This window comes from Dasypus novemcinctus, chromosome 9 (assembly GCF_030445035.2).
Source record: "Dasypus novemcinctus isolate mDasNov1 chromosome 9, mDasNov1.1.hap2, whole genome shotgun sequence".
NCBI classification, from domain to species: domain Eukaryota; kingdom Metazoa; phylum Chordata; class Mammalia; order Cingulata; family Dasypodidae; genus Dasypus; species Dasypus novemcinctus.
The window spans coordinates 75,314,168-75,324,017 of record NC_080681.1 but is presented as its reverse complement, the minus strand read 5'-3'; the positions used below and the strand labels follow the sequence as shown (position 1 = coordinate 75,324,017).

Below are 9,850 nucleotides of genomic sequence, written 5' to 3'. Positions count from 1 at the left end.
CACATATACACATTTAATTCAAAGTAATATTAAGGATTTATCCTATTTACAGAAAAGAATATAATTAGGAGATTAAGGACAAAACTCCGTTAGTATAAAAGTCACGGGCTACTATCTAGCATGGGAGCAACTTCCAGCAGTTTGAAGGACTAGAAGATCTTAAAATGTACATAGAGAAAAAGATGTATGTATCTCTCCACATTTAATTTAAACATGAATTTTATTCTCTGACAAGTCAAACCAGAATGTCACTTTATCAATTTTTATGTAGTTTAACAAATAACATTAAGTAATCTTTTGTTTAGTAATCCTTGGTATAAATATAAAAATCTCAGATATGTGAAAATGTTTTTTCAAATCATACTTCCATTTCTTCACAGCTTTATATGCAATTACAATTTTCAAACTTTGAATATTCTGTGTACTTTGATATATCTGTATAAGAAAAGTAAGTTAAAAACATTTAATAAGATTAAAAAGATCTGATTTGCAAAAAATTGATATCTGATATTTGTGTGCTTTTGCAAAAAGTGCCTAGGACATTTCTGTAGCAATCAAAAAGGTAAAATCTTTTTAAACTCAGATTTCAAGTTCCCTCTAAACCCTTAAAATACTTTCCAGTTTTGATTTCTAGATGCAATAGGTATTTTGTTATATATGCACGTGTTTTTTCCCTAAACATTTATAATTTCAATCCATTGGAACAATATTATCAAATTCAGCATGATAATATCTTCACAGAATCTGTAGAAATCCTCTGTGCGAGATTAATATCAAGATTTCTAATGTACCAACTTGAAAAACCAGTTTAAGATTGTATACTGCCCTGCTTTAGTAGAATATCCTGCACTTTTAGGATCATAACCATATAGGAAGGTAGCTGTTATTACTAAGGGTGGTTCAAAGGAAAAAGACATTGGTTGGCACAAAATCTTGTAGACAAAAATAGGATATATCAGTGTCAGTAATATTATGGATAAAGAAGTCGCAAATCCTTTTAAAATATTATCTGCACACTCAATAACAGCAGCTATTACAAGCCCTCCAAGTGCCTCAAGAACAACTATTATCCAGGTCAGTCAGTTATAGCCCTTAAAAAAATACATTCTTTGATAGCAATTCTCCATCATTAATGTATACATCCATGTGATAGTTAGGCTAATGTGTCAATTCATCCAGGTAATTTTGTCCTTGTTTGGTCAAATAAGCATTAGCTAACTGTAATACAAGGATATTTATAGACTTCAGTCATCAGTGAATTTCCTGAATATAGATATAATTATCAATTATATCTATATCAACCAGGGAGGGTGATGTTTCATCCAGTCAGTTGAATGTCTTAAAAGGGGAAGTGATTTCAGCATTCAGAGAGAATTTCCCAGCTCATCTATGGACAGCCAACATCTCCCAGAAACTGATCAAGGGCAGGTAGAAGTCTATTCTTCAGACTCCATTGGGAGAGCTTCTCAATAAACCTCCTGCCTGCTATCATCAGTCTCTGAGTCCTGTTGAGTGCCATTTTTCTCTAACATTTGGTGCTGAAACCTGGGACTGGGGTTGTGTTAAGACTGATTGGTGAGGAATCTCTCTGCCCTGCTGCTGCTGAGAACACATCCAACACTGGACACCAAATCATAGCTGGGTGAGTCGAGGATTTCTCTGCTGGAGGATCCTGCTCTCTCTCTCTTTGTCCATTGTCCAACACAACCTGCTGAAAATCCCAGCACTAGATCAGTGATCCTCACTGTCCCCAGGGACCACAATGGGTGGGAAGCCTCTATCCTCATGGGAAGAGACTCCTTGGTTCTGGAGATATTTAGTCCCAAGTGCAGTATCCCATTTCCTTGGGTGATTTCTGACTTATTTGGGGACACCTGTCTCACTCAAAATCTCCCATTCTTTCTTTTCTAGAAATCCTTAGTTTCACCCATGCCACCAAAAAAGGGGAATTCAATTTCAGCCCCCCCCAAAAAAAAACATGCCTCTGGGTTGTCTCCTTCATAATCTTAGAGCCCCAAACCCAGAAGAAGACATGAGACTTCTCTGTGTGGCCGCAATACAAATTGGACAATGAAAGTCAGTGGCCAGAAAATGGCACTTTCAATTTCCAAGTTCTCTGAGACTTAAAGCACTTTATCTAGCACAGTGGCAAGTGGCCCAAGGTTCCTTACATTCAGAGCTACTTCTATCTTTCTAACCACCCATCCCTCTGTCAAACTTGTTCCTCTTACAGACCAAATTCTTCTTTTACACCAAAAACCTCAAAAGCCTTCTTATTCCTTCCTTCTGCACCCCAAATCCCCTGAAAACCTCGACTTTGATCAGGCTCTTCCTACATCTCCTCCGTATATACCTCCAACACTGCCTCCACCCCCACCCTTCTTGTCTTCTAACTCCTCTTCCTCCCCCTCCTCACTGTTACTGCCTTCCACCACAACGTCCTCCCCTCCCCATACCCACTTATGAGATCAACCCCCCCCCCCCCCGCCAATTGCTGCCCTCTACCTCTGTCACTGATCCGAATTCCTTACCTCCCAACTCTATAGAGATTCCAGCAACTCTCCTACCTCTCTGGGAAGTACTGGGGTCTGAAGGAATAGAGTACATGTCCCCTTTTCACTCTCAGATTTAAGTCAGATAGAAAACCAACTAGGATGATTCTCTGAAAACCCTGCCACATAAATTAAGGAATTCCAACACTTCACCCACTCTTATGACCTCACCTATCAGGATAGGTTATTATTACTTAGGTTATTACTTAGGTTATTATTACTTTCTCAACTACCCCAGAGGAAAAAAGCCATATCTGGGCTGCTACTACCACTTTTGCAGGCTCTATGCATACCCAAGATCCTAACAGACACCTGGCAAGCCCCACAGCAGTTCCAACCATTAATCTTCCTTGGGATTACCAGCCAGGTTCTCCAGACTTTCATCGCATGGCCCACTTTTTAACCTTCATCATAGAAGGCATGAAAAAGGCCACACTCAAAGCAGTTAATTATGATAAAATTAAAGAAATTTTACAGAAACCTGATGAAAACCTAGCTACTTTTATGAATAGATTGACTGAGTCTCTCCTTAAATACATCAATTTATTTATTTATTTTTTTAAACATCTTTATTGAGATATAATTCATATAACATACAATTCACCCATTTAAAGTATACAATTCACTGGTTTTCAGTGTGTTCATAGAATTGTGTGACCATCACAACAATCAATTTTAGAACATTTTCATCACCCCAAAAAGAAAACCCCATATCCATTAGCAATCACTCCACTATTCTCCCCCAAACTTTCCAGTCCTAAGCAGCCCTAACTTACTTTTTGTCTCTATAGGTTTGTCTATTCTGAACATATCATATAATGGAATCATAATTCCCTTTTGTGACTGGATTTTCTTTCATTTAGCATATACTTTCAAGGTCCATTCATTTTGTAGTAGAATCAGTACTTAATTCCCTTTTATTGATAAATATTATTCCATTGTATAGATACACCACATTTTGTTTATCCAGTTATCCGTTGATGGGCATTTGGATTGTTTCCAATTTTTTACTGTTATGAATAATGCTGCTATGAACATTCATGTATAAGTTGTTTTTTTTTTCAAATTCTACTCAATTTATTCATTTTTTAAAAAAATATTACATTCAAAAAATATGAGGTCCCCATTCACCCCCACCACCCCCACCCCACCACTCCCCCCACAGTAACACTCTCCCCCATCATCATGACACATCCATTGCATCTGGTGAGTACATCTCTGGTCATCGCTGCACCCCATGGCCTGTGGTCCACACCATAGCCCACACTCTCCCACGTTCCATCCAGTGGGCCATGGGAGGACACACAATGTCTGGCAATTGTCCCTGCAGCACCACCCAGGACAACTCCAAGTGCCGAAAATGCCTCCACATCTCATCTCTTCCTCCCATTCCCTGCACCCAGCAGCCACCATGGCCACTTTTTCCACACCAATGCCACATTTTCTTGATTATTAACCATAATAATTCATGAATAGAATATACATCAATTTAGATCTGTGTCAGACTCTGGTCAATTGTACCTACACACCCACTTTATCACACAATCTTATCAAGACATTAGAAAGAAGTTACAAAAGTTAGGAGATGGCCCTCAAACCCCTTAAAAAGACCTGATTAAAGCAGCATTCAAGGTCTTTGACAATAGAGAAAAGGAATCCAAATTAGAAAAACATAAAAGAGATCAGGCTAAAGCCTCCCTCCTAGCTGCTGCCCACAGGTTTGAGTCTCGAAAACCTAATCTCTCTCCTCCTTTGAGGTTGCCTCCTGGACCCTGTTTTAAGTGTGGAAAGGATGGGCATTGGTCATGTTACTGTCCTGAAACCAGACCTGCACAGAAGCCTTGCCCTGTGTGTCATCACAAGAGTCATTGGAAGTCAGACTGTCCTGAAAAACCCATTCCAGGAAATCTCCTCCAGCATACCCTAGAGACCCAGAGCTGGGATCCTCCTTTCCAGACCTCCTTGGATTAACACAGGATGACTGACAGGTCCCTGGTTCAAGACGGCCCCAAATCTCCATCAGTAAGTCTGAACTGAGGGTCATCATCAAGGCTGGAGGTAAGCCAATCTCCTTTAAATTGACACAGGGACCACATATTCAGTCCTCTTAGAACATTCAGGACCTTTATCCTCTTCCTCATTCTCTATTGTGGGAGTTGAAGACCCTTCTTCTCCTTTAATTACCAAACCAATCCTATGCTCAATAAAAAATCACACATTCTCCCATCAATTTCTTAAAATCCCTACTTGTTCCTCCCCTCTCTTAGGCTGTGACATATTGTCCAAACTCCACTCTTCCATTTCTCTCACTCTGCCATCCTCTCAAACCAACTTCTTTCTCCTCTTGTCCAACCTACCTACTCCTTCTGATTCCCACTGACATTCTTCCTATACCGCAGGCAGAAGTAAGTCCCCAGGTCTGGAACACTAATTCTCCTTCATTCACAACTCACCATCCCCCTATTAGAATAATTTCAACAAAGCCCTCCTCTTTCACAAATATTCCTCAGTATCCCCTGTCCCTCAGTGCTTGACAAGGCCTTAAACCCACTATTGACAAACTCTGTGCTGCTGGTCTTTGTACCCAACTAAGTCACCCTTTAACATCCCCATCCTGGCAATAAAAAAGCTAAATGGGAACTATCGCCTTGTACAAGATCTTAGAGCCATTAAGGAAGCCACACAGCCTATCGTTCCTTTAGTTCCTAATCCATACAGTCTCTTGTCCCACATACCCCCCACACTACACACTACACTGTATGTAATGGTCAGCCAAAGGGGTGCTGATGCAAAATACCAGAAATTGGTAGGTTTTTACAAAAGGTATTTATTTGGGGTAGGAGCTTATAGGCCATAAAGCATAAATTACTTTCCTCACCAAAGTCTATTTTCACATGTTGGAGCAAAATGGCTGCTGATGTCTGTGAGGGTTCAGCCTTCTTGAGTTCCTCCCTTCCAGGGTCTTGTTTCTCTTTCCCTGAGTGCTTACTTCTCAGGGCTCTAGCTTAAGGCTTCAGAATCAAACTCCAACATCAGAACTCCAACATCAAAAACCCTCAACTCTATCCTTTGCCATACCTTTTATCTGGGACTCCCCACCCACCAAGGGGTGGGGAATCAGCACCCTAATGACGTGGCCCAATCAAAGCCCTAATCATAACTTAATCATTCCCAGGTACAGACAAGATTACAAACATAATCCAATATCTATTTTTGGAATTCATAACCATATCAAACTGCTATACTGTAACTTATCTTAAGGATGCCTTCTTCACTATTCCCCTAGATACAACTTCCCAAGACATTTTTGCTTTCGTGTGGACAGACCCCAAAAGCCCCTTAAATCCCCAGCAGTTAACATGGACAGTCCTTCCCCAGGACTTTAGAGATAGTCCTCTATCTTTGGGCAAGTTTCACATGGAGGTTCTTTCTACCCTTCAGATTCCCTCCAGCACCCTCCTCCAATCTGTTGATGACTTACTTCTTTGTAGCCCCTCCTTACAAACCTCCATAACTCACACTGTTACCCTGCTTGACTTCCTCAGAAACAAGGGATATCATGTTTCCCTGGGGAAAGGATAATTTTTCAAATTAGAAGTTTCCTATCTGGGTTTCCATCTCTTTCCATCACACAAACATCTAACCACAGATCATAACAGATGATACGCAACTCATCAAGAGATTATCCCCTCCCATAAACCAAGGCAGATCTCCTCTCTTTATTAGGCTTCGTCAATTTCTTCCACCTCTGGATTCCAAACTTTGGACCTATATCTAAACCCCTCTTTGGACCTATACCTAAACCCCTCTACCAAGGCACTTCTGGCAACCCACACGAACAACTTGATCATGCTCTATCACTCAACCTCCCTTCTGCAAACTTAAAAGAAGCCTTATTAATTGCAACTGCTCTAGTCCTTCCTAATCCCACTAAGTCCTTTTTTCTCTATGTTGACACCCAACACAGATATTCTTTAAGCATCTTAATTCAATCTTACAGCCCCAACAACTGTGTCATTGCTTACTTCTCCAAATAGTTAAGCTCTGTAACTCTTGGCTGGCCTACATGCCTCAAAACCCTCACCGCTGCTTCTCTTCTAGTGCAAGAAAGTTATAAACTATCTCTGATAAATCATCTTCATGTTTTTCCCTCATTTTCCTTATCTTCTCTCTTAACTCACAAAGCTACTGCATAATCTAAGCCCCTTTTTGATATAGATGTGGAGTGGACACAACCACTCCAAGGTCCACAGGATGGAGGAATAGAGAATGGATTAGAGTGGACTTACTGATATTCTATTCATGAACTATTGTGATTAGTAATCGAAGAATATATGGCATTGGTGTGGAGAAAGTGGCCATGGTGGCTGCTGGGGGTGGGGAATAGGAGGAAGAGATGAGATGTGGGGGCGTTTTGGGGACTTGGAGTTGTCCTGGGTGATGCTGCAGGGACAGTTACCGGACACTGTATGTCCTCCCATAGCCCACTGGGTGGAATGTGGGAGAGTGTGGGCTACAATGTGGACCATTGACCATGATGTGCAGTGGTGCTCAGAGATGTATTCACCAAATGCAATGAATGTCTCATGATGATGGAGGAGATTGTTGCAATGAGGGGAGGAGTGGAGTGAGGGGGGTGGGGGATATATGGGGCCTCATATTTTGTGAATGTAATATTAAAAAAATAAAGACAAAAACAAAAACAAAAAACAAAACTACTGCATCTATCTCCTCCACCCGCCTCCAAACCCTCCATGCAACCCCTCTACAAAACCCTGGAGTCTTCCTATACCACTGTCCTCCTATCAATCCTGCCACCCTCCTTCCCATTGAGCCTAACCCACCCTGAGAAACACCTAACACTAATTACATCCATGATTGTAGTGAAGTGCTTGATCTCCTTGCCAAACCCCTTCCTAATATTTAGATACTCTTCTTCCTAATCATACTTACACATGGTTTATTGATGGCAGTTCTACAAAGCTTAACAATTCTACCCAGGCTGGATACACTGTTGTTACTCAACCTAACACGGTTGAATCAGGTCCCCCCACAACAGGCACAATGTCATAACAAGCTGAGCTCATAGCCCTCACCAGAGCATTAGTCAGAGGCAAGCGACAAGTCCTAATAAACATCTGCACTGACTTCAGATACGCATACCACATTCTATACTCACATGCCCCACCTGGCAGGAGAGAGGGTTCCTAACGTTGCAGATCCGCCATTGTTAGCAAAGATCTCATCCTACAATTACTCAAAGCAGCATCACTTCCAACCCAAGCTGCTATAAATCAGTACAAAGGGCACCAGAAATCTAATTGCCCTATATCTTTTGGCAATAACCAAGCCGACGCTGAAGCCAAAGCTCAGGCTACCCAACCCTACTCATGTTCACACTCCACTGTCACACCCATTCTCTTAGCCCTTCCATATCCTGCACCCTCCATACACTTTGAGAAACCTTAAAATTTTCCCCTATGGGAGCAAAACAAATTGAGGGGTTATTCATGAAAAATGGAAAAATTCTTTTACCTGAATTAAAAACATATGACATTTTAACCTCCCTGCACAACCAGTACCATAACGGACACAGACTGCTTTCACAACTCTTATCTAACTCTCTACACTACCCTGAACTCTCAAAACATTTAAAAGAAATTACAAAAAGCTCTTTTATTTGTCAACAAACTAATATCCATGGAGGCTCTACACCTCTCTTTTTTACAGCCTATCAATTTAGAGGTTCTGAGCCATGACAAGACTGGCAATTAGACTTACCCACATGCTACCTGTGAGGAAGATTAAATACCTCTTGGTCTTTGTAGACACCTTTTCCGGATGGGTTGAAGCATTTCCAGTCACCATCTAGTGGGCAGATGTTGTAATCAATATCCTGTTAACAGAAATAATTCCCAAATTTGGCTTTCCCTCTTCTCTGCAGGCATATAACGAGACAACCTTCATCTCACAGATCACAAAAGGGATTTGTGGTGCCTTAGGAATTACCTGGAAGTTATGTATTCCTTACAGACCTCAGTCCTCTGGAAAAGTTAAGTGTATGAACGGGATCCTAAGACAAAACTTAGTAAATAACAATGCAGGGGGAAGGGAGGGGTAAATAAAAATAAAGTAAATAAATCTAAAAAAAAAAAATTACTAGGGAGAGGCACTGATACACACCTAAGTTATTACTCAACATAGACACAGAAAATAATGCCATTGTGAGAATGTTTAAGTGATATGTGACCGGATAAGTAGCTGCATCTAGATTTCACAGCGCCACACAGAGTAAATTATTCAGAAGAGTATATATATCTGATGGAATAGCAAGTTTAAGTGTTTCCACAGGTTTATAGAAATTCTATCATGTAGTTCTCAATTCAGTGCTTTGAGACTACATTCCCTGTCTCTGTAAACTAGTTAAATGCAGGCCATTATCTTCAGAAGTTCAGTAAGAACCACTGCAGAAGAAGATAGATAACGAGGTCCCTCCTCTTTTTTTTTTTTACTTTTTTTATTTGAAGTATATCAATCATACATGAATACACATAAACAGTAAGTGTATAGTAAAGATTGTGAACTTACAAAATAGACTTATATAACATCACACAGAGGTCTCATACATCACCCTTCCACCAACACTTTGCATTGTTGTGAAACATTTGTTACAAACTATGCAAGAGCATCGTCAAAATATTACTACCAACTATAGTCCTTATCTTACATTTGGTGTATTTTTCCCCCAACCCACACTAAATTCCTAGAATAACACTTCGTTGGAACCAAATTGGTAGTCTGAAAAAATCAAAATTCCAGAGGAAAGATATTTTAGCTTGGCAGACGTTGTCCTATCTTCATTTGCTGAAGGCAGCTTTTCCATTTCAAGTCCCTATGGCTTGGATCCGTGCTTAACACTTGACTACAGTCCTCCGAGCAGGAGTCCAGTGGGCCTTCACTGAAGGAATGGCCACCAGCCGTGCCCACTGTTCCCTTTGCTCTCCACATTCCAGGCTCTTGGGTGCACACAGCCATTTTCATTCACTCAACACGCCCCTTTCCTGAGATCTTTTTCCTGCTCTGCCCAGCACATTCCGCAATTTGTTCCCAGGTTGCTGAGACCGCAGGGTCTCCTGCTAGTGCTGACCAGCAGCGAGCACTGCTCACCCCTTGGTTTTGTTTTCAGTATAAGCAAATACTAACACATGTTTGAATCCTCTTCTCTTTCTTTGTTATGCTGGAGAAATGAATTTCAAGAGCACATCGGGTGAGTTAGGCCAGTTAATTTATTCAGATAG

General features: G+C 40.8%; 1 pseudogene; it reads right to left on the bottom strand.

Annotated features, from left to right (window-relative positions):
- Positions 1-8,666: 8,666 nt before the first annotated feature.
- Positions 8,667-9,435, bottom strand: LOC131279875 (UDP-N-acetylglucosamine transporter pseudogene; annotated as a pseudogene).
- Positions 9,436-9,850: the final 415 nt, after the last annotated feature.